At 46.9% G+C, this 25,757-nt stretch overlaps 1 pseudogene; it reads left to right on the top strand.

Moving 5' to 3' along the window:
- Positions 1-16,739: 16,739 nt before the first annotated feature.
- LOC136552058 (probable sarcosine oxidase) lies at positions 16,740-23,949 on the top strand (annotated as a pseudogene).
- Positions 23,950-25,757: the final 1,808 nt, after the last annotated feature.

Here is a 25,757-nt window from a genome sequence, read left to right as displayed (position 1 = left end):
AGAAACATCAAGTGAAGAAGATGAATGATGGGATGATGATGATGATGAGAAGATGGCTCTATTTGTCAAGATATTTGGCAAGTTCATGGTGAAGAAGGGCTGCCGTGCTAGAAGAAAGAAGTCTTCATCCAAGAACAAAGAAGAGTTAAGAAGGTGCTTCAAGTGTGGAAGCAAAGATCATCTTGTTGCTCAATGCCCATACAATAGTGACAATGATGATGACAACAAGAAGAACAAGAAGAAGGACAAGAAGGAAAAGAAAGAGAAGAAGGACAAGATGGTCTTCAAGAAGAAGGGTGGTTCCTATGTAGTCACTTAGGATAGTGATGCTTCCTCAAGTGATGATGATGATGATAGTGATGATCACACGACCACCAAGAAGAAGGTTCTTGCAAGCATTGCCATCAATGAGAAGCCTTCTCTCTTCGAATCTTCATCATGCTTCATGGCTAAGGCCACTAAGGTACAATCTTGTGATTATGAAAGTGATGAAGAACATGTTGATGATAATGAACATGAAAAATGAAAATGATAATGATAGTGATAGTGGTGATGATGAACCTACTAAGGACAAATTATTTGACATGCTAGAAGATGCTAAAGAACACTTTAACATTAAGAGAAGGGAATGCAAGAGCTTGAATAAGGAGGTAAAAGCCCTTAAGAAAGCCCTTGATGAGCTCAAAGCAACTCATGAGAAGCTAGAGGTAGCCCATGAGAAGCTTGGCAAGGCTCACAAAAATCTTGAAAAAGCTCATTCCACTTTGCATAATGAACAAGATAAAAAGAAGCATGTTGAAACTTGTGATGTAGGTGTAACTTGTGATTTAATTGATACATCACTATCTATGCCTATCATTGTTGCTACTACTAACCCTTCTTGTAGCACTTCCACTTCTACCTCATCTAGTAGTGATGGTCTCACTTGTGATGCCTCACTAGTGGTTGAGAATGAGAACCTCAAGAAGGAGGTCACTAAGCTCACTCACACCTTAGCTAAAGCTTATGGTGGTGAGGACCGCTTGCTTATGTGCTTGGGTAGCCAAAGAGCTTCTCTCTATAAAGAGGGATTGGGCTATACCCCCAAGAAAGGCAAGGCGGCCTTTGCTCCTCACAAGACTAGTTTTGTGAAGAACAATGATCGGTTTTGTATTAGTTGCAAACAAGTTGGTCATAAAGAGCAAGAATGCAAAAACAAGAGCAAAAATGCTAATGTATCCTCCATTAAGCTTGATTCATGATATATGCTTACTAAGGGTACAAATAGTATAAAGGCTAAGTTCATTGGTAAACCATGGATAGGCTCAAAGAAGAAAGCCATTTGGGTACCAAAGAGCCTAGTGACTAACCTTTAAGGACCCAGGCAAGTTTGGGTACCTAAAAAGAATTGATTTTCTTTTGTAGGTCAATTACAAAGCCAGAGGAAGGCATTGGGTTCTTGATAGTGGGTGCACTCAACACATGACCGATGATGAAATAATGTTCAACTCAATCAACACCAATAGCAATGATGGTTATGATGGTATCACATTTGGTGACAATGGCAAAGGCAAGGTCAAAGGGCTTGGTAAGATTGCAATATCCAATGACATGAGCATATCCAATGTGTTGCTAGTAGAAAGCTTGAACTTCAATTTGCTATTCGTGGCACAATTGTGTGATCTTGGATTCAAATGCATATTTGGGGTAGATAATGTAGAGATCATAAGTGTAGATGGCTCTAACTTGATCTTTAAAGGCTTTAGATATGAGAATATATACTTGGTTGATTTCAATGCTAGTGAAGCTAGATTATCCATATGCTTGTTCACTAAGTCTAGCATGGGTTGGTTATGGCATAGAAGGCTTGGTCATATTGAAATGAAACAATTGAATAGATTGGTTAAGCATGACTTAGTTAAAGGCTTGAAAGATGTTGTGTTTGAAAAGGATAAGCTTTGTAGCTCTTGTCAAGCCGGCAAACAAGTTGGAAGCACCCATCCTAAGAAAAGCATGATAAGCACTAGTAAAGCATTTGAGTTATTGCACATGGATTTGTTTGGGCCAACACAATACACTAGTATCGATGGTAACAAATATGGCTTTGTGATAGTGGATGACTACACTAGATACACATGGGTATTCTTTCTAGTTGACAAAAGTGATGTGTTTGCAACATTCAAATCATTTGTCAAGGGCATTCACAATGAGTTTGAAACAGCCATCAAGAGAGTTAGAAGTGACAATGGTAGTGAGTTCAAGAACACTAGAATTGATGAGTTGTGTGATGAATTTGGAATTAGACATCAATTCTTGGCCAAGTACACACCCCAATCAAATGGCCTTGTTGAGAGGAAGAATAGAACACTTATTGATATGGCAAGGTCTATGCTTAGTGAGTACAATGTGAGTCAATCTTTTTGGGCCAAAGCTATCAACACGGCTTGCTATTGTAGCAACCGCCTCTATTGTCACCGATTGAAAGAGAAGACACCATATGAGCTCTTGAATGGTAGAAAGCCCAACATTGCATATTTTCGAGTCTTTGGTTGCAAATGCTATATCTTGAAAAAAGGCACTAGATTGGGCAAGTTCGACAAGAAATGTGATGAAGGATTCCTACTTGGTTACTCCACTACAAGCAAAGCTTATAGAGTTTGGAATTTGGATAGTGGTACTCTTAAGGAAGTTCATGATGTTGAATTTAATGAAACCAAGGGTTCACAAGTAGAGAATGAGAACTTGGAAGATATTAGAGGCATTCAACTTTCAAATGCCATGAAGAACATAGATATTGGTAAATTGAGGCCTAGGCAAGTGAATGATGATGAAGATGATCAAGTACAAGTGCTCTCCAACTCAAATGTGTAAGATGATACAAATCAAGCTAGTGCAAGTGACTCTCATGATATTGATCAAGATCAAGTGGCTAGTACATCATCTCAACCAAATGATCAAGTAAGTGCAAGCAATCAAGTTCCAATCCTCCAACCAACCAATATTGCAAGAGATCATCCTTTGGACACTATAATTGGAGATATTTCAAGAGGTGTACAAACAAGATCAAGATTGGCATCATTTTGTGAACACTTCTCATTTGTGTCATCCATTGAACCAAAGAAGATAGATGAAGCTTTGAAGAATGTTGATTGGGTGAATGCTATGCATCAAGAATTGAACAACTTTACAAGAAATCAAGTATGGGAATTAGTAGAGAGACCAAAGGGACACGATGTAATTAGAACCAAATGGGTCTTTAGAAACAAGCAAGATCAAGATGGGATAGTAGTAAGGAACAAAGCAAGATTGGTAGCACAAGGATATACACAAGTTGAAGGTTTTGACTTTGGAGAAACATATGCCCTAGTTGCTAGATTATAAGCAATAAGAATCTTGCTAGCCTATGCTTGTGCTCACAACATCAAGCTCTATCAAATGGATGTCAAGAGTGCATTTCTCAATGGCTACATCAATGAAGAAGTATATGTTGAGCAACCTTCCGGTTTTGAAGATGACAAGAAGCCCAACCATGTATACAAGTTGAAGAAGGCATTGTATGGCTTGAAGCAAGCACCTAGAGCATGGTATGAGAGATTGAGGAACTTCCTCCTCTCTAAAGGGTTCACAATGGGCAAGGTTGACACCACTCTTTTCATCAAGAAGAGTGGAAAAGATCTATTTGTATTGCAAATCTATATAGATGACATCATATTTGGATCAACAAATTAAGATTTTTGTGATCGCTATTTAACACCTTCCACCGACTCTCTGGAGGAACCCCGTTGTCCCCACCGTGATTGCTGTGTGACCGGTTCACCTATGGCTTTGCGTCCCTCATGGACACGTGCGCACGGGGGCTCCGAAGGATGCTGACGCTGCCCCCTCTCATGTCCGAGTTTGTGGGGATGGCAGGCTACGCTCCCACCTCCTTTTACGACCTCATCGATGATGAGGTCGAAAGCAACGGCTCCAACATCAGCGATGTCGTGGCACCTGGCCACCCTTTGTCCTAGGATTGCACTATGGCAGACACCCTAGGACAACAACCAGTGGTAGTGGAGTCTCTGTAGACTCACACCCCTCTAGACCCCTATGCAAAGGCCCTCATGCGTGCGTAGGAGCATGGTGAGGAGTTACAACAAAGGCGACAGAGCCAGCCACCACCAGTGATGGCACGCTCAGCACAGCACGCTGTGCCACATGTGAAAGCTCTAGTTTAGTTTTGGTGAATTGATAAAACTCTAAATGCTAACCTAGTTTATCAAGTGATCATGAGATAGGTAGCACACTTCAAGTGGAGAAGCTAATGAAGATCATAACATGACAATGGTGATGGCATGGCGATGATCAAGGGCTTAAACTTGAAAAGAATAAAGAGAAAAACAAAAAGCTCAAGGCAAAGATATAATTTATAGGAGCTATTTTGTTTTGGTGATCAAGACACTTAGAGAGTATGATCACATTAAGGTTTGATAGCCGTACTATTAAGAGGGGTGAAACTCGTATCGGAATGCGGTTATCAAAGTGCCACTAGATGCTCTAACTCATTGCATATGCATTTAGTATCTAGTGGAGTGCTAACACCCTTGAAAATGTTTGTGAAAATATGCTAACACATGTGCACAAGGTGATACACTTGGTGGTTGGCACATTTGAGCAAGGGTGAAGAGAATGGAGGAGATGCTAGCATCGGTCAAGTGATCGAACGCTGGATCCAAATGCACCGGACGCTGACTGCCTACGTCTGGTTGCGCTGACTAGCGGTATAGTGGCTAGGGTTTACCACCGGACGCTGGGTTGTGTTCGGTCGAGGTGGACCGAACGCGTCCGATCGAGGAAAACCGGTTTTAGACCCTTACTGTACTCGACCGGACACTGAGGCTCTAACGTCCGGTCAGTTTTGCCGCAGCGTCCAGTAAGCTTCGTAGCTGTTGAATTCTGACAAACAGCGTTTGAAGCTAGTGACACGTGGCGTCCATCAGTGGACCGGACGCTGAGTCCAGGGTTCGGTCAGTTGGACCGGAGCATCCGATCAGAGTGTAGTGTGCCCAGTGCAGGGGTACAATGGCTCTATTTCATGGGGGCTTCTATTTAAGCCCCATGGCAGGCTATGGCTTATATCTTTGGCCATTTTCATTGACATAGCAACCTTGTGAGCCTAGCCAAAGTCCTTCCACTCATCTCCATCATTGATTCATCATCATAGTGAGATTAGGAGTGAATCCAACTGCATTGCTTGAGTGTTTGCATCTAGAGGCACTTGGTGTTCGTGTTTCGCTGTGGATTTCGCTTGTTACTCTTGGTGGTTGCCGCCACCTAGATAGCTTGGAGCAGTGAGGATCGTTGAGCGGTGGGTGGTGATTGTCTCTAGCTCCGATCATAGTGATTGTGAGGGGTTCTTGACCTTTCCTAGTAGAGCGCCAAAAGGTACTCTAGTAGATTGCTTGTGGCTTGTGTGATTCTCATCTTGTGTTGGTTGTGTAGCACCCTATTGAGGGTTTGGCATGTGAAGCCAATTAGCGCGTGAACCTCCAAGTGAGTGAATCGCCACAACGAGGAGTAGCTTGCCGGCAAGCAAGTGAACCTCGGTAAAAATTATTGTGTTCATCCTTTGATTCCGAGGTGATTGGTCTTCATTGTTATTCATCCTTGTGATTGATTGGTTCACTCCTCGATATGGTGGTATAACTATCTTGATCACTCTCTTTACTTTACCGCAAACTAGTTGACAAGCTCTTTAGTATAGCTAGTTGTGAGAGCTTGCTTGCTTGGTTGATGTGGCTCTTTAGTTAGCCTTTGAGAGCACACTAACATAGGGTAGTGTCATAGTTTTTGTGTGAATATACACTATCTAAACTAGAATTGTGGTAGGTCGCTTGCATCTTGAGTAGGCTAGCGCAACACTTGCTTCGCCTTATAATTGTCTAACCATTTTGTTAAGTGTTGTTGTAGAAATTTTTATTAGGCTATTCACCCCCCTCTAGCCATTAGGACCTTTCAACATGCACATAACCTGGCGAGTGACGCTCAGGGTCATGCTTGTTAGGTCTAGCATAACATACTAGATGGAGGGGATGACCCCCTTAGTTTGCTTGAGCTAGCCAGAACATCGCTGCTGTGGCAATGCTTCTACGCGACCTCACTAAGCCTACCGACCCCTAGGAGCAAGCAATCCACTGAAACCTCTAGGTGCTGGTGGAAACCACCGCTGTTCAGTAGGTAGAGAGCTCTATGTCATGACACTGGCTTGTGACCTCTTGCCTAACTGGGGGACTAGGGCCGCACCAGTCAAATAGCTCTGTCCACTTTGCCACAGTAGATGCTGGGCGTGGAGCAGGATGCCGCGGCTACACCATAGCCCAACCCAACCCCCGCTCCACACCGACCACCTGTGCGTGAATGGCTTAGGCCGAACCATGATGCTCACAGCATCATCAACAATCAACGCCACGCCTAGCACGATGATGACATCCATCGAGTGGTGGCGAGAGTAGGTGGCACGGGCCTTGGCCTGACCGTCGAGGAGTGCGAAGACACGCACCCCAGGCATGGAGGCTGACCAAACGACCGGAGCCCTAGCCCGGATGGCCCGGGGCCACAGGCCTTTGGTCATCGCATCCAGAAAGCATCGTTCCCATAGTGCTTCCGACCGCCCAGCAACATCGCCAGATACACTAGGGAGACGAACCCTGTATATGGCTCGAAGACTTTTGGCTCGCCTGCCGAGCCAGAGGAGTAGATTATGACTACTTCATCATCTAGTACCTCCCCATCTGCGTGGAGGAGCATGTTCGAGCATGGCTCAAATTACTTTCGCTCGACAGCATCCGCGACTAGGCGGATTTCAAGAGGGTCTTTGTCAAAAATTTCTAGGGGACATATGTCCATCCTAGGAATTCCTAGGATCTCAAGAGCTGCTAACAGGAGCCCAACAAGTCCCTGTGGGATTACATCCATAGGTTCTCAAAGCGGTGCAACTCCCTTCCTGGTGTCGTCGACGCGGACGTCATCAGCGCGTTCCTCTCTATAACAACCTACAAGTCCTTGATCCACAAGCTCGGCTATGTGAAGCCCCATACCACCCACAACCTGCTCGACATCACCACAAACCATGCCTTCAGTGAGGAGGCGGTCGGGGTGGTCTTTAGTGGTGGTTGGGACAGGGCAAGGCCAAGCACGAGGACCAAGGCAAGTGCCCCTCCACACAAAAGGGTAAGAAAAACAAGAAGGATCAGCGTCGACCGACCAACCCAGCTGTGGCCGCTGTGGTCGACCGAGCGAGCAAGCAGCCCTAGTAGGGCTAGCCCAACTACTTCGACAAGCTCATGGAGAGTCCATGCACCAACCACGCCTACCCCGTCAAGCACCTCTATCAAGACTGTGAGCTCCTCAAGCGCTTCCTGTGGCAAGCCGGCAAGCCAAAGGAAGGGAAAGGCAAGGAGGACACGGCCAAGAAGGGAGGCACAGCGGGCAAGGATGAAGACGGCTTCCCCAACCCTGAGGAATGCCTCATGATCTTTGGGGAATCCGATGCCATCCACTCCAAGTGCCAACACAAGGTACGCTATAGATAGGCATGCGCCGCTGAGTCGGCCATCCCCTCTTTTCTTAGCTGGTCAGACTCCCCGATTACTTTTGATCATAGAGACCATCCTTCCCACGTCACTCGGCCAAGTCACTACCCGCTCATCGTCGATGCCATCATCCGTAAGAAGCGCCTCACTAAGGTGCCAATGGACGGAGGTAGTGGCCTCAACATTCTCTATATCGACACCCTCGACGCCAAGCGCATCCCCCGATCGGAGCTTTGCCCAGTGAGCTCTCCCTTCCATGGCGTGATCCCAGGGACGTAGGCGTACCCACTCGGGCAGATTGACCTGCCCATCACGTTTGGTGACTGAGCCAACTTCTGCTCAGGCGTCTTCACCTTCGAGGTGGTGGACTTTCTGCAGTCCTACCATGCCATCTTGGGGTGGCTATGCTACGCTAAGTTCATGGCAATCCCTAACTACACCTACCTCAAGCTAAAGATGACGGGACTGAATGACATCATCACCATGGGTAGCACCTTTTCGCACGCCTACACGTGCGATCGCGAGCATTGCGAGCTTGCCACTACCGTCATCAACTCCATTGAGCTCCTAGAGCTCAGGAATTCGGTGACTCTTGCAGTCCCTGACTACAATGAGCCGACCTCCTCTAGTGCCTTCCATCCAACCAAGGAAACCAAGGCGCTGGAGATTGACCCCACTGACTCGACCAAGATGGTTCGGGTTGGGACCAAGCTCCTGGCTAAATAGGAAAGCAAGCTTGCCGACTTCCTACACGCAAATCATGATGTCTTCGTGTGGAAGCTTCCGACATGCCAGGCATATCGAGGGAGGTCACCGAGCATGCACTACACGTTGCCCTTGGGCTCAAAGCCTACCAAGCAACGCCTGCATCGCTTTGACGATGAGAGGCATAGGGCCATATGCGAGGAGATCATCAAACTTCTGGCAGCTAGATTCATCAAAGAGGTATACCACTTCGACTGGCTAGCTAATCCTGTTCTTGTGAAAAAGAAGAATGAGAAATGGAGAATGTGTGTTGATTATACTGGCCTCAATAAGGCATGTCTAGAGGACCATTTTCCTTTGCCACGCATAGACCAGATAGTCGACTCCACCTCAAGGTGTGAAATCCTCTCTTTTCTGAATGCCTATTCAGGCTATCACCAGATCATGATGAAAGAGTCCGATCAGTTCACGACTTCTTTCATCACCCAGTATAGTTCGTACTGTTATGTAACCATGCCTTTCGGTCTGAAGAATGCTGGCACCACCTATCAACGGTGCATGCAGCGATGCTTTGCCGACCAAATTGACCCGCTCGACCAACCTGACCAAGTTGAGCGGCCAAAACCAATAAGCATCGTCTATGTTGATGACATAGTGGTGAAAACGGCTCATGCTAGCGACCTGATCGCAAACTTGGCCATCGCATTCATGAACCTCCAAAGGTTCAACATTAAATTGAATCCTTAAAAATGTGTTTTCGGAGTTCCGAAGGGGAAGCTGCTCAGATACATCGTGTCTAAGCATGGCATCGAAGCCAACCCCAAAAAAATCATGGCCATCTCCAACGTGGGCCCTATACGCAATGTCAAGGGTGTATAGAGGCTCATCGACTGTTTGGCCGCCCTAAGCCGGCTCATCTCCTGACTAGGCAAATGAGGGATGCCTTTCTACAAACTTCTCAAGAAGACAGACACATTTGTTTGGACAGAGGAGGCACAACAGGCTTTGGAAAGCCTCAAAGCATCACTAACGTTGGCCCCAATCCTCGTTGCTCCTGAACAGGGAGAATCTCTCCTCCTCTACATCATGGCAAGCAACCACATTGTGAGCACCACCCTCATCGTCGAGAGGGAGGAGCTACGACACCCCCTAAATGTCCAACGACAGGTGTACTTTGTCGGTGAGGTACTCGCCGATGCCAAGGTTTGCTACCCCTAGGTCTAGAAGCTTCTATACGCTATTTTGATGGTGACCTAGAAGCTCTTGCACTACTTCATCAATCATGAAGTCATCATAGTCACTTTGTACCCGCTAGGAGACATCGTCTGCAACCGTGACACCGCAAGACGAATCTCCAAATGGGTCTCAAGCTCATGTGCCATGACATCAGGTATATCCCCTGCATCGCTATTAACTCTCAAGCTCTCACCGACTTCATCGCTGAATGGATGGAAGTCTAGCTCCCGACCTTGGACGTCACCCACGAGTACTGGATGATGTACTTCGATGGGTCAGTCATGGTGCTTGGTTCAGGGGCTGAAGTGGTTCTGATCTCTCTAGATGGGAGCAGTCTCTAGTACACGATCCATCTCCATTTTCAACCTCAAACAATGTCATGGAGTACGAAGCCCTCATCAACGGACTGTGCATCATTGTCGAGCTCAGCGCCATGTGGTTGTATGTCCGTGGTGACTTAGAGTTGGTCATCGACCAAGTCATGAAGGAGTCCTCCTATAAGATCCATCTCATGGTAGCATACTTCTAAGAGGTGCGCAAGCTCGAGGACAAGTTATGAGGGATTGAATTGCATCATGTCCCCCGAAAGGACAACAATGCCATCAACTTCCTCACGAAATTGGCTTCCAGTTGGGTTCTATCTCTAAATGGGGTATTCATCAATGATCTCCATGAACTGTCTGCCCATGTTCTAGAGGATCTAACCTAGATGCACTCCAACACCAATTTGGCACTCGGGGGCTCCGACCCCCCAATGTGCCCTGACCCGACCAAGTGCTTAGGGGCTCCAACCTTGGCACCTCCATGGCAACGTCCCTCGGTGATATCACCGTGATGGCACTCGATCTGACTAACTGGAGAGCACTGCTGCTCGCCTACCTCCTCAAGGAGGTTCTCCCACCAAAAAGGACTAAAGCATGATGAATTGCTCGACGCACCAAGACGTTCGTCGCCATTGGGGATGAACTATACAAACAGAGTCCATCGGGAGTACTCATGAAGTGCATCCTGACTAACCAGGGGAAATAGCTCCTCCTCGAGGTCCACGCTAGAATTTGCGGATATCACGCGGACCTAAGGTCACTGGTTGGGAAAGCCTTTCACTAAGGTTTCTACTGGCCCACTACACTCCGAGATGCAGAGAAGGTTGTTCATAGGTGTGAAGGATGCTAGTTCTACGCTCGGTAAACTCACCTATCGGCATAGGAGTTTCAGACCATTCCCATCACTTGGCCATTTGCGGTCTGGGGCCTCGACATGGTTGGACCCCTCAAAAAGGCCCTAGGTGGCTTCACACACCTACTCGTAGAAGTGGGCAAGTTCACCAAGTGGATAGAGGCAAAGCCCATCACCAATATCCACTCGGAAGAGGCGGTCAAGTTCTTCCTCGATATCATCTATCAATTTGGTGTTCCTAACTATATTATCACCGACCACAGAACAAACTTCACCAGGAAGAAGTTCCTAGACTTTTGTGATGGATATGACATTAGGAATGATTAGGCCTCGGTCGGACACCCACGTACTAATGGTCAGGTTAAGCGGGCCAATGGCATGGTCCTCCAAGGACTCAAGCCCTGCATCTTCGACTGACTCAAAAAGTATGTTGGGCAATGGGTTGTAGATGTCCCAGTGATCCTCTGGAGCCTAAGAACAACCCCAAACTAATCCACAGGATTCACCCCTTTCTTCCTGGCATACGGAGCCAAAGTATTGTTACCATCCGACCTTGATCATGGTGCCCCAAGAGTAAAGGCCTTCGACCAAGACTGAGCTGCGGAGGCTCAGTAGAACACGGTTGACCTGCTCGAGGAGGCTCGTGAGACGACCATCATCCGCTTCGCTCATTACCAGCAAACTCTTCACAGGTACCATGAAAGAAAAATCAGGGGGAGGATCCTTGAGGTCGGTGATCTCATACTCAGGAGGACCTAGTCCACCAAGGACAAACATAAGCTCTCTCCACCATGGGAAGGACCATTCGCTGTGGCCTAGGTGATCTGACTAGGTGCCTACCGGCTGAAGGACGACAACGGCAATGTTCTCACCAACACATGGAACATCGAACAGTTATGTTGTTTCTTTCCCTAAAGCTCGGTCTTACTGCTTATTTCCATTCAACGTTTCCTCCTACAGTGCCCTAGCCTGAGCACTCTCGCCCAGGGTCACTCGGGGATTCTACGGGGGTGCGATAACACCCTCCTTTTTTACTATCATGTAGTAATACTTTTTGTCCGAACAAAAGGGCATGTCGTTCCTTTGATTACCCTACATAACTTGCACTTTAACCTTCCGACCAATCACACCCTACCATGACCTATGGTTACGAGCAGCTGAGCCTCATGGGCCATGCTTGGGTTCTTAAGGTTGTAGCCTACGGGTCAACGGGCAGGTGTGAAAAAGGAAGGACAAAAAACAAAGCTACACAAGGGTAAAAACATGGGTGGACAGGACAAGCTTCCCCTCATGAGTGATTCCATCACAAAACAATCTTGAAATATTCACAAATGTAAAACTGTTGACAAAGGGGCTCCCCCACGAACTCATCTTTTACATAAACTGACTATTTCTACTCTAATTCCATTATGCCCCCTGGCTGCATCGGCTGACGATGCGATTGACAAGGATGAAGGCAGCTCGGCATGGTTAGAATGACACTCGCCTCCGACCCAGCCTCCACTACCTCCACAGGCTAGACGACGTCTTCCTGGTGCACATCTACAGCCATGGTAGTATGACGAGCCTCCATCACCTACTATGCGATGACCTGCTCCATCTCGCCCAACCCCTTAGGTTCGGACTCTGCCTCGCCCGACCTTTGGGTCACGGGCTCTGCCTCACCCGACCTCTTGGGTTTGTGCTTCATCTCGCCCGACCCCTTGGGTTCATGGCCCTAGCTGACAGGACGTGGCCTACCTAACAAAACTTCCCCTGGGCAGGGCCCACCACTACCGCAACTCTAGCATGGGAAACGAGGCACAACCACACACAAATGACCCTTCGCCTTCCTAGGCAGGGTTTGGAGGGGCCCATCAATGGAATCACCATTGAGAAGAGGCTAACTGGTCACCCGAGTCGATCGGACGGCTCGGGCGGCTATCGAGAGATAGGTAAGGAGTAGTGGGATACCCCATGCGGGTTATGCCAACTCTGTCATGAATGACGGGCCTGAATTCTACTCGGACATTTCCGATAGGAGCTCCCTGAACCCATCGCTCAAGCCATCGAGGTAACTTTACCAGCGAGTCTCCTCCTCAGGGACTGGACGCCTATGTCTACACGGCGCGCCTCTGTGGCCTTCGCCACTCCCTTCCTTAGGGGCTGGGTGCCAATATCCCTCTAGCGTCCCTCCATGGCCTTCGCCAGTCCTCCCCATGGAGGCTAGGCCCCCGTATCCACTTTGTGCACCTCCATGGCCTTTGTCAGTCCTCCACATAGAGGCTGAGTGCCTAAATCCTACTCGGTTACCCTACACGGTACAACAAACTAAGGGGAAAAACACCTAAGTTCCAATAATAGCCCCATCATGACTTCACAGAAGTCCTAAAGGGGCTCGAGGGATCCTATCGGGTTTATAAACCTAGGGTCCCCAATGATCCCGCTTCCCTACAAAATTCTACCTAGCAGGCGGCGCAACGACAGCACACGTCTAGGTTGGCCCAGATACACAATAACAGGCCAAGACCACGGTCTGGTCCCTGATCGGCACCTCCGACCTCTAGGGGCAGGCCCCGTACTCGTCCGACCTCTGGGTCAGGGGCTCCGCCTCGCCTGACCTCTATTCACGGGGTCCGCCTCGCCCGACCTCTGGGTCATGGGCTCTGCCTCGCCCGACCCCTTTCTCTGACCAAAGATACGCTAGACCTTTGCTCATTGCTCTTTCCCGACCGACACGATCGGGGACGACTGAGAACAACCGATCGGGGACGCCCACGTGGTATGGGCCTAGGGAGCAGGCGAAGCAGATAAGGCAAGGCGCTCAAGTCAAACGCAATACCAAGGACCGTACCCTGCCATACTCTGCGCACCTGCAAGACGGTGCCTCATGACAGGCGGACACTATACAACCTTCAGACGCGTCAGACCACAAATAGTATTGTGGGTGCCGATGTTTGCCGTACCAGGCGAAAACGGTAGAGCCTACCAGATGCGTCTGGGCATAAACAATATTGTGGGCACTGGCAGCCATCCCGTATCCGATGGCGTGAGCAACCAGACTAGGCAACACACGTATATACTTTCTCTCTGACTTATAAAAGGGGATGCGCTCTCTCCTGAAAAACGACGCTAGCTCTCTCTCTCTCGAAGGCTCTCTTGATGACTCGAGAACACAACAGCTCAACAAGCTTTAGAGACACACAGAGCATACGCTCCAATACTTAACATACGTTAGAGCCCCCGTCACTCTCGGCCACTCGGTTCAGAGTTCGACCGGGCCTCTAACACCCTCTTCTTATTCCTTACTCGTTTGTAACTCCATAGCAAACTTCGAGCACTTGGGTTTAGGAATAAAGTCGCCGACCGACCTCAACTGGATGTAGGGCCCGTTGCCTGAACCTGTATAAATCCTATGTCACTGAGTGCTAGGCCATATCCGATCACAACACATGGTAAAACTATAAATATTTACTTGTCGGCCACATTTCGCACTGACAGAGAGAGATCCACATTCGAGTAAACTAAGCCATTAGCCTTAGCAACAGATTTGTCAAACTGAAACCTAGAACCGCATCTGTGAGGGACACATTTCACATGCTCTTATGCATTTGAGATCTGATCTGTCCAATAAAAAATACAAAGGTGTATATGCACATAAAAAACTTTTTTAGGTGTAGGCATTGACCGCCAGCGTCTTGCCAATGCTTGCAAAAGATTACCGACGAAGGTGAGCGGTGATTTACCGAGGCAAAGATGATGCAATCATGCACACACGACACGATACATGCATGTATGCCGGGCGGCGCCGTTGCACTGTGCGGCCTAGAGCATGCGTAGGCCGTGGCCACTGGCCAGACGTGGTACACCCGCAGCGCGCACCCTCTTTCATGTTTTGGGCACAAACGGACGGCTGAAATGATAGCTCGCTAGCTAGGAGCGTGCATTTTGGCCCCATGCACCCCAAGATAAAAACTGCCACTACAGGGCACATCCATTTCGGTCATCACACGTCGGCTTCAGTAATTGCCAGCACACAGCCAACTCAGCACCAAGAGACCTACCTTTGGTCTCTGTGCTCATCAAGCTATCAAACAGGCAAAGTTGTTGCACACTTACTAGGATGGTTTTCGAACACCGGGATTTTATACATCGTGGTTTATTTTTTATTTTTTACGACAGTCAGTACAAAAATTCTCCTACGTGTTCGGCCTTGAGTTTTGGATAGGAGTTTTTATCAATTCGTCATCTGTACTATTCATTTTCCTTTTATAATGTATGATCAATGCGGTTTTTTTTGAAGAATGGCAAAAGCTTTGCCGCGATTTCTATCAGATGAAGAAAAAAGGCAAGTGTTCGCCTAGTTTTTTGAGTGAAAACTAGGTCCAAAACCATACAACTGAATAGGGTACACCACTCATCCTACACCACTTTGTTACAACGCCACTACTTGCTCCAACTTGGTCGAATCGACTCAACTACCAACTTAACTAAGAACTAAACAAGGACTGAAGAAAAACGATGACCTGTCGAGTGACACCAAAGAACACAACCAGGGGCACCACCATGGCCAGACGGCAAAAAAGGAACAACCGCGGAACTGGAAAGCCTAGCAATGCATCCAAGGAGGAAACGACACTAAAAGCGCCGACAAGGTAGCTCGCCATGGGAAGGTTTTCACCTATATCATCCAGTACAGTGGGAGGAGAGGTAGGAAAGGACGTCTCCAAGGAGGGAACGATGTCCGCAAACGTCGTCGTCTAAGCTCTCGCCTCTACCTCAAGCAACCTCCACACTATCGCCGCCGAAGACCCAAACCTAGCAGGAAGGCAGGGTGCGGTGATGGATCAGCAGCAGCCTTGCCCATCCGCCGCCCCTAGGGACACTGGTTAGGAGAAGTGCTAGGAGAAGCCCACCGGAGAGTCCGCCCCCCCCCCCCCCCCCCCCCCGCCGGAACTAGCAAAGCCGGCCAGCAACAAGCAGATCCAGCCAGCTCCGCCACAAAACCCGACCAAGCAAGGAGGAAGGTAGATGACGGGGAGAATAGGGCCGGGAACAGAAGAAGCCCCAGTCGCCCAGCCCACCAATGTCTCACCCCCTACCGAGCAGCACCGCATCAACCACACCGCACAAGGCCTCTAGAAGCCTTCGCATAGAACTGCCACCGTCTTGCGCCTCTGTACTGGTCCCACGACAACTCCACCGTCGACGAGCTCCACCGAAGAAGAATCGGCCTAGAGGCCGCCTGATCTAGCATCGGAGGTAGCGGGTATGCGGTCCCAGCCTGGCACCGCCAGCCACGCCACCATGGCACCGTGAGCGTGCCACCGCCCGGCCACCGCCAACCAACACCACCATGGCACCGCTGGAGCATGCCAAGCCAAGCCATAGCCAGCCACACCACCACTGCCTCCATGTGTGCAGTGCTCAAGAACTAGGTGGCCAAAGCACGCCACCAGCTCGTCGCCACACCACCGTGCCGCCGCAGTCGTCATCCACCACCACACCACGGATCTACACGCCGATGGGCCGGATCTGGCCTAGGAGATGCCGGATCTACGCACAGGGGGCTGGAAACCTGCCGCCGAGCACCGCCCCATGGAGCACTATGGGAGCGCCTTAGGGAGAGAGAGAGAAGGGAGGATGAGAGGGGAGGAGCAGGCCCAGCCACCGTCATCCTTGCCCTCGATCGGGTAGCCGGCCCTGGGCTCCATCGGCGGTCGGGGATGGCTGCTTGGAGGAGGGACTGGGGGGTGGAATCGACGTCGCCGCTCGAGTTGCCCCAGAGCGACATGGGGGCCAAGCCTGTGTTCTCAGTTGGATTATTGCTGCTGATATGAGGAATTTGATCAATGTGATTTTAGAAAAGCCAATAACTCATCATGACTAGAAGATGGGGATCTCCTGTTGATAAGCAAGACAAGACAAGCTTCTTTGTCCCTCCATGCGTGTCTCTCTCTCGCTCTCACCAAGTCTAGTCCTACAACACTACACTCCCTCGCACAGCGGCCAGTCGTATACTCGCCTCAAAAGAAACTCAAGAATGCAACGACAGCGAGGAGGGAGTAGCAAGCTAGCAAAGCAAGCACCATGGCTGCGTCCAATGGCGAGGGTGGCCATGGCCGGTTTGATGTGATCGTGGTGGGCGCGGGCATCATGGGCAGCTACGCGATGCGTGTGTGCTGCTGCTAGAGCGGTTTGACCTGTTCCACCACCGGGCTCCTCACACGGCGAGTCCCGCACCATCCATGCCACCTACCCATAGGCGCACTACCTGCTCATGGTGCGCCTGTCGTGGCGCCTCTGGGACGAGGCCTAGGCCGACACCGGGTACACCATGCTCATGCCCACCCTGCACCAAGACCTGGGCCCATGGGACGACTCGGCGCTCGTCGCCGCCATCAAGAACAGTGGCGCCACCGAGGTTGCCCTCGTCGCCGTAGCCGGTGGGGATGTGGCGTCGGCAACGTCTTGGCCATGGGCGAGCGTGTTCAGGGTCCCTGACGGGTGGACGGTGGCATCAAGCGAGCTGGGTGGGATCATGAAGGCCAGCAAGGCAGTCGCCATGTTCTAGGCATTTGCCGTTAAGAGGGGCGCCATCCTCTAGGACAAGACTGAGGTGGTGAACATAACAGAACCATCCAATTTATAAGAGCACAAGTACAATAGCAATTACCGAAGTGATCAAACCAACCAACATACAAGCCAAGATCATACATGATTCAACATAACAAGTCATATGTTACGTCATAGTTCACAAATGGTTCACAAGTATCTCACATACATCGGAATTTACATAGTTATTACAAACCAAGTTCAAATAGCGGAAGCAAGTAGTTTGATATCAACATCGCACTTAGTTCAAATACATGCTAGTAGCACAGTCATTTCCAGCAAAAGCATAATAGAGAGGATAACTTAGGAGTACCATGCCCCATGATTTAGTCCTCATCCACGGTAGGATGAAGGCAGTTCTTACAGTACCGATGATACATCATATCATCTGCAATAAGAGGGAATAAACCCTGAGTATGAGAATGTACTCAGCAAGACTTACCCATCACAAACCATAAATAATATGACACCAAGGAGTATGTAAGGCTTTATCATTGGAGTTAGCTTAACAACATTTTGCATAAAAGCTTAAGTAACATAACTTGGATATTTAATATCTTTAGCATCAAATTGAATACCTATTCAATTAAGCATCTCTAGATTAGCACCTATACTAGAGCAATCACGTGATTAAGCTAACAAGCATTAGTAACCATATCCTGTGTAATAATTTGAGCATCATCATAACCATCAAGTTCCATCAATTAATGCTACGTTGTCGCTGCTCTATCAAGTTCTCACTATCTGAGAGAGACGGTGACTTGAATCAATTCCAACCAGCTGGGGAGGTATTCCTAACACAAACCCATACTTCCCCCATCAGGATCATGTCAGGTCACCTTTGGTACAACTCCGGTACAGTCGTGGGTCCGATCAGCGTCGTACCCTCAGGGATACTACCAGTCTACCAGGAAGTTTAGGCCCAGCCTACCCTTAGACTCATGCCACTGGCTCCCCCCACACCCTTACTTCCTCCAGTGTGCGCACTTTCACTTACCGGGTCCCAGCCTGAGTTGAGCTACTCAGCTTCACGGTCGAAACGGCTTATTCGGCCAACTAAGTGCTCGGCATGCGTTCAACATGACATGAGGACATACAACGAATCGGTCCTTAGCCGACACAGACAGGGAGAAATAGGCACCAAGACCTCCATGCCTTGTTACTTCTCTATCACAATCTTGCCCGGTCTCCTTTTATTCATCAACACATGTTATTTCCACGATAGCAATTATAGCCAACCGTGACCAGATATCTACCTATATCTTGCAGGTGATAAGAAATCACCCGATTTCTACCGGACTAAGCATGGCTAAGCATATATTTGATCTTGAACCAACAAAGGATTCAAGATATATTTCTCTGGACAAGGAAAGTACATGCACCAAGTGGTTCCAATCAACCCTTAGTACTTAATGCATCAACATAAAATGACTCAAGTTGATATTTAGAAAACATAGGAGGCTTATAATACTTCGAGGCTTGTCTTTCAGAAATGAGAAAGGTTGGTGATCAGGACACTCAGGAAGATCTTCCATGTTGACTCCTCCTTCCATCTGAACCTCCTACTCCTAGCCTGCCTGCTGCTCCTCCTGACACTCAGGTTCAAACTCGAGTAGCGTCACTCCTTTTGGGGAACCTATTGCATGCATATGCACAAATGAGTATCATGAATGCATAAGAGATGAGATGACATGATGAAGTGTATATGCTTGAGCATGGTTATCCGCAAGATGTATGATAAGTTTAACATTCATTGACCAAGTAGATGTATAAGTTTCTTCTAGTTGATCTTTACTGAGTAGGTGCATATCTCTTTTATAGTACAAGAAACATACACTCACCAAGTTCTAGTAACCTAAGGTAAATTTGTTCATCGTCAGTAAGAGGCTTAGAACCTGCAGCTAACAACTAATCTCAATTAGCCTAAGCATCTACACAAGCATCACATAAGATAAACAATTACAATTTAACTTAGTCATTTCCTGGACTGTAAATAGCAGCTACTTATTTTGGCCATATCTAGAGTTATACTCAATCAAATACTATAATCTTGGACTTTATGAAAAGCTTATAAAACTGCCTACAACTTTCTTATAGTCATCACAAGATGATTCAATGGCTATCAAGGTCAAACAAAGCAATTTCCTAGATCTAATGGCTATCAAGGTCAAACAAAGCAATTTCCTAGATCTATCCAGAAATTCCAGAGAATAAGTATTTCTAGAGACCAACTTTTAATAGCTATAACTCTCAAACCATTTAGCCTATTGTCATAAAAATTTGATATAAGCAAGATAAGTAAGTTATCTACAACTTTGTTATTGACAAGATTCACAGCAAACATCATTTTTCATGCAATTTACTTAACAACAGAAACTATACAAAACATTCACTATAATTGAATTATAGAGCAATTAATATTTCATTGCATACAAGCAATTAAATCTGGGCACAATGGTACCAATATTTCATAGACATCATATACACTTTAGAAAACATAATGGTCAAGCCTAAATAAATTATTTAAATGCCTTTATTAATTTATTTGGATACTAAGGTGAAATAAGGAACATATATCAAAAGTGCACAGTAAATTATGAGAAAATTACAGTAGCCTACATATGACCCAAAAGTCTACTGTTCAAATGTCATGCCATTTGGATAAGTATAGCCATCTCTACAAAAATGACAAACTAGCAAGGATTATTTTAGCAAAAATAGTTTAGCCTAGTGAAAAATATTAAACAACAGATTTTATATTTTTCTTACTTTTATCCTAGCACCATAACACTGTGTAAAAATTTGCATGATCATAAGTTATGTATTTTTACCCCATTTATTTTCACTAGAAACTAGCAATTAATTAAGGTTAAATAGGAAGACCATATTCCAAGTATACCTACTATAGGTTTAGCATTTTTTCTAGCTAGAACATATCAACACAAGACCAGTAAAATTAGAATCATAATTTTTGCACTTCCCTAGCTCAAGATATGCATTGTACAAGATGGAAACAAATTTAAAAGCACTTATCTAGCTTAATTTAATTCCTCTAGAAAATATACCAAACTGTAGGTTTCATATTTTTATCAAATAGTACACTTCATAAAGAATCCAACAAAAATTGGTTCACTCAATTTAGACACTCCTAGAATTAGTTATGAATTTTACAAGTTTACTACAAAATCTAGAAAAACATTTAAAGAAAACATCAAAAACCCTGTTAAATGCTAAGTGAACCTAGAGGCGCAGACAGCTGGGTCCCACGGTTAGAGTGACGCTACCTGTCATAGGCATAGAGAAGAGGCGGTGCTTTGACCGGTGAAAGCTCGTCGACAACGAAGTTGGCACCAACGTGCTCCCCTCGATCTTGCGCATTGACTAGGCTAGGTGGTTGAGCCTAATACGGTGGCTGGGCATGGCGGCTTGGCGGCGTAGCACGGATGCGCTCTGGCCATCATCGGCCATGGCAAGCTTGGACGAGCTCAGCTATGGCTTTAGGGTGACCTAGCGGAGATCTAGGGTAAGGATTAAGGCTCACGGTGACACCGGTGAGGCACGACCGCGTGCATGGCGGCGGCATGGCCAGTTCACGGTGGTGTGGCGCGGCATTAAGCCTCTGGCATGGCCGGCATTGGCCAAAGGCCAACAGCTACCGCTAGCACTAACCCTAGTGACTACGGAATAGGAGAGAGAGAGCAGTGCAGATGCGTGGCAGCTCGACCATGGCGAGCCCAAGCTCGGTGGCGGTAATGGTGGCCGCGGCGATGGCGCATCGGCTCTAAGGTGTTCACCTAGGCTCGAACATTGCCGTCAGCGGCTCGGGAAGATAGAGTGGGTCACGACCGGGCTATGGGCGCAAGGAATTAGGCGGTGGTGCGGCGCGGGTGGTGAGCTTAGCCGACGAAAGCTCGACGGCGACGTTGCGCGGTTGCCTCCTCTTCAACGCTGCGCGGGAGCGAGAGAGGGATGGGAGAGAGTGAGAGTGAGCGCGAGATCACGCTGCCTTCAGCGCTACACCGACCGCAACGTGGGCCCAGCTCCGGCGTACGGCAGCCACGCGGCGACCATGGCCTGTGGCTGGTCGGCCACGATGCTGGCCGATTCAGAGCTGCATCGGGTGACTGACAGCGCGACTTCGTGCACATGTAAATCCTAATCCGTGGTGAATCAGTGAAAATGGTATTAGTAAAAGTTGTAGAGCTATGTGAGATCTATATCTTTGCTTTAGGGAGTAACATCTAATTTATCATGGTTAGCAAGTTACAAAGCTCCAAAGTGATGGACTTGAAACTGAAATCAGCATTTTAGACTTGTTAGGGAGTAACATTAAGTCTAGAAACAACATTTTTGTTGATTCTTGTGAGCCCTATTTGACCATATTAGGCATTGAATTAGCTCATGACCCTAAATAAAGTTTGTTCCAAATAAGATAAGCTACAACTTTTATTAAGAGCGCACTGCCATGCAAATACTCTATGCTATAGTTCAACTTTGGTCAAAGTAGGATCATGAAAATAACATTTTGAGTAAACTAGGACTTAGAAGCAAAATTGGCTCATGTCATAAATACAACATTGTTCCATTTACCATCCTAGACATGTATAAGATGTTTTTGTGACCTCACAACCATTTCTTACATTGGTCACACATGATCACAAGCATATGCATGTATATAATCAACATCACATGTGATAATATATAAAGAATAAGATGAAATTACATATGCTCATGCTCATTAATGCTTGGATGATGCTTGTACTCATGAAATGCAAGTGCCAAATGCAATGCTTAACACTAGGGTGTTACATTGAATGTCACCAAGCGAGGTGAAGGTGAGCGCGCTTTGTCTCGTGCACTGCCTTCTTCCTCCACCGTACCTGAACAAATTCTCTTGGAAGCATGCGCCATGCGCGCCTCCTGCTGTCCTGCATGTGAGTGACCGTGACGCTCCGACGAGTCACTGGCAAGTGGCAAGCAAGCAAGATCCAGTTGGGTGTGACTTGTGAGCTCGATCAGTCTATAAGTCCCGTTCCTTTGGAGGAATTTTGAAGGAATCTGGAGAAATTTATGATAGAAAACACTATTTCGGATAAAAAAAGAAACGGATCAAGCCGAGTTTAAGGGCACGCGAAGGGGGCCATAGGCTCACACGTTCCTTTGCTGTCACGGATGGTTCTGGCATGCATTTCGCGTCTAACCAATTAATCATCTGCGTAGCGTGGAGCATATAGTTGCAAGTAGCATGCGCAATGTAAAATAGCAAGTCGATCGATGCGAAGGATTTAGACGAGGGGTGTTTCGGGTGCATTTATATATCAAAAAATGTCTTATATAAGCTTGTATTTTGCAAATTCATTTGGAACCTTAACTAGAAGTTTCAAAAATTTTGAAAATTGTACGTGTGCTCATCATGATTCATGATCTATAAGCATGCACACATTGATGTCAATACGCTCCTTAGCAATGTTGGTCTACCACCAAGCAACTCCGTTCTCTTTTTACATCATTTTATTAAGAGTAAAGACTAAAGAGTAAATAACATCACTGACAAAAGTTGTAGCTAGAACATATACGTCGTATATCACAAAAAATGTACCAGCATCACTTGCAAAAGGCAATTTAAACATGTTGTTGCGCCTTTCTCTTTCCTTTTTAATTTGAAATTGTACAACTTGCCGCACCGTATCTTTTTGCACATGATTGCCAATTATTGTAACAGATATTCCCGTTCAGTGCACTCCTTTTGTTTTTTATAGTATCATTTGTGGAGCCTGTGCCAATACAACACCAACCGACAGTCCAACAAACAAGTCCTTCAATCCTAGTCCTATTGTTTGCACGGCACAATAATTCAGTTTATCTTTTCTCTCTGCTTTATACATGTAAAAAAACGGATATATACGAAGTGATGAAAAAAACCATGGACTAACTAGAGCTCTGAATCTTTACATACTTCTCATCATGCTCAATCAGGAGAGGGGTCAATAATCTCGGTGAGGACGTCTAGCGGCGATGAGTTCCATGTCACCAAATGCATAGTGACAGTGGGCGCTTGGACGAGCAAGCTGATCAAGTCGGTGACCGGGCTGGAACTGCCGGTGCAGCCGGTGCACACGCTCATCTGCTACTGGAAGGTGAAGCCCGGGCACGAGGAGGAGCTGACCCCGGAGGCCGGCTTCCCGACGTTCGCCAGCTACGGCGACCCCTACATCTACGGCACCCCGTCGATGGAGTTTCCGGGGCTGATCAAGATCGCCATGCACGGCGGGCCGCCCTGCGACCCGGACGGCAGGGACTGGTCCACGGGCGCGGCCGGCGCCAGCGGGCTGGTGGAGCCCGTGGCGCGGTGGATCGACGCCGTCATGCCGGGCCACGTCGACACCGCCGGTGGGCCGGTCATCCGGCAGTGCTACATGTACTCCGTCACCCCCGACGACGACTACGTGGTCGACTTCCTCGGCGGGGAGTTCGGCAAGGACGTCGTCGTCGGCGCCGGGTTCTCTGGCCATGGCTTCAAGATGGGCCCGGCCGTCTGGAGGATCCTGGCCGAGATGGCCATGGACGGGGAGGCCAGGACGGCGGCCGAGGACGGAGTAGACATCCGCCCCTTAAGGATCGGCCGGTTTGCGGAAAATCCCAAGGGAAACCTGTAGAATTATTCATCCTGGCGATCAAGGCTGGATCGGAGACGGGGCTCTATTTCATGTTTTCATGTCAAAGTGTTTTCTTGGCAACTCGTTTGTTTAAATTTAGTGTCTTTTGGGCTGTTGGATTGGATTTTCGAACATTGAAGTGCGTGCATCTCCTCAGTTTGCAGTAGTCTTTCGGACGAATGTTTCAGTGTGCATAAAGTGTTCTGCGGACTGCAGTAATAAACTGGTCTGATCAGCTGTATTATATTGATAGCATTGCCCTTCCAGACAAATATACTCTTCCTCATCGTCTTCTTCGTAATCAACTCAATTTTGATTAACAACTCACTTTTCAAGCCGATCATAAACACTTCTATTTTTTAAGCTTCGATCCATATTATCCTAATAATACTCAATTCGAGCATGGATAAACCGGCGGTTGGCTTAAGATTGTCTAACCTTCCAATATTGTTCACTACACTCTGGTCAATTATTTCTAGTAGACAATTTCAAACCTTCATTCAAATAATGTCTGAAAAAGGATAATTCTAATGTAATTCAGTTTGTTCTCTTTCATACATCTCCTCTTTTTATTAACGTTGATATTCTTTTTCTTCTAACCAACGTTGATAATCCTTTTCTTTCTGTCGTTGCCATTTATTCAACAAAATTAGAGATGTAACACGCGGCCTCATCGCCCCGTTTCTTGACGTCTCTCCCTGCTCATATCGGCTCTTCTATTGGTCACGATGCCTTTTAATTTCTCTATATTCATTAGTCGATATTTGCATCTTTGGATCAACTGTCCTAGTTTTCTTTGCCCTAGTTGATGTTAGAATTTTAGTCTTCCCTTTGATCAACCTAGCATCAACCATATTCTGATCTTTTGGGAAAGAATTATCATCAGCTTTCATTTTTCGAGGTGTATCAAATTTAAGCTTCCCTTACTGAACAACCCTCTATATATGTTGCCGAAAAATTCTACACTCATTAGTAGAATGAGAAGTAGTGTTATGAAATTTGCAGAACTTCTTATTCTTCAACTGATCAGGAGGTAACATAACATGATTGACGGGCAATTTAATCTGTCCTCTCTAAAGCAAGAAATCAAAGAGCTTGCCTGATTTTGTAACATTAAAATCATAACTTTCTTCAACTCCTTTTTATCAAGGATTTGGCACCATCACTGTCTTCTTACCCCAATTTCATTCGGCCGCAGCAATCTCCTCTTCTTCATCATCCTCATCATCATCATTAACTGAATATGGATTATAAGCTTCAGTAATTGCGGCTTTCTTCTAGAATCGGGTATCTCTGCGTATATTCTGGACTTGGCTATTAAGTGCTACCACTCGTTAAGCCAACTGACCTAAATTATTAAACTCTTGCCCAAATAGTTTCTCTCTCCTTGTTGGCAACATTCCTTGAACGGCCAAAGCAGCTAGCTGATCATCAGTAAGATTCAATAAAAAGCATAAATTTCTAGTTTCTCGGAACCTCTGAAAATACTCAGCACCCGATTCATTGGTTCTTTGCCTTATGGTCGTCAAATCCGTGATTTACTTTTCTTCTATCCCAGTATAAAAATATGTATGAAATTTCTTCTTCAAGCAGTCCAATTGGCAATAGAATTAACCGGTAACGATAAAAACTAGGTGAAAGCTGGTCCTAACAGGGACAAAGAGAAGAAACGAACTCGATGAGCTTCTTCAATGGATGCTTCACCCAACTGAGTAAAATAGCAACCGACATGTTCTATTGTAGTTGTACTATTTTGACCAGCGAACATAGCAAATTCTAGAAGCATGTAATTTGTAGGAAGAGCAATCAAATTATACCACTCTGGATATGGATGTTT

The sequence above is a fragment of the Miscanthus floridulus genome, chromosome 4, assembly GCF_019320115.1.
Source record: "Miscanthus floridulus cultivar M001 chromosome 4, ASM1932011v1, whole genome shotgun sequence".
Lineage (NCBI taxonomy): Eukaryota > Viridiplantae > Streptophyta > Magnoliopsida > Poales > Poaceae > Miscanthus > Miscanthus floridulus.
This window is presented reverse-complemented; position numbering and strand designations above follow the sequence as displayed.